Here is a 984-nt window from a genome sequence, read left to right on the forward strand (position 1 = left end):
ACGGGTGTCTGACATGCTCTCCGGTGTTGTCGGTGTGGTCACCATCGTCACTGCTCGCCCCATAGTAAGTGTTCGACAAAATGTATGACCCAAACAAAATTTTACTATGCTAAGTTTAGATGATCGTCCGAATACGATCAAAATTTATAGGCGTAAAAAATAATACCCATTGGTGGGACGGGTAGCGTCTCGGGCTGAGCCTTGGTGTGGGTGTTCACTTCCGGGGAGTAAATCCATCCTTAGTAGTTCTAACCTAGCGAGCCTCCCCATGTACATGATGGGGTTGTATATCCTATCGGAGGGCATCCCACTAGTAGAGGATCGGCCATTAGTCCCGGGTCGTAAGGGCCTTTAGTCCCGGGTCAGCAACCGGGACTAATAAGTCGGGACTAAAGGCCCCCACCCTTTAGTACCGGTTGGCCACAACCCAGGACTAAATCCCTTCCACATGGCTGGCAGCGCGCGCCGGGGGCCGGGGACATTTAGTCCTGGTTGGTGACACCAACCGAGACTAAAGGTTAGGGGTTTAGGGTTTATTGTTTATTTTTTCTTTTCATTTTGTGTTTTCATTTAATTCTTTTTCATTTCAAACATATTTTACGCTACTACATACTGTACACGTTATGCATATGTAGTATAATTTCTCGCACAACCAATCATATATCATAGAATTTCTCGTACGACCAGGCATACACACACACATATATATTCTGCTAACACCCGCTAAGAGTCTTATTCTGCTAACATTGGGCTTATTCTGCTAACATTGCTCCGCCGCCGACTGGAACCACAACCACCACCCACCGTCCCCACCCCCGCCCTACCCACCTTCTTCCCCGCACGCCAGCACGTCCCACGCCCCAACCTTCCTCTCCGCCTTCTGCCACCACCACACCTCGCCCCAATCCCCTCCCGCGCGCTGCCGTCCTGAGCCGCCATGGCTTTCCCCCGACACCCCCGTACTGCACGGTGGAGCGCAACCCC

This window comes from Triticum dicoccoides, chromosome 3B, assembly GCF_002162155.2.
Source record: "Triticum dicoccoides isolate Atlit2015 ecotype Zavitan chromosome 3B, WEW_v2.0, whole genome shotgun sequence".
NCBI lineage: Eukaryota > Viridiplantae > Streptophyta > Magnoliopsida > Poales > Poaceae > Triticum > Triticum dicoccoides.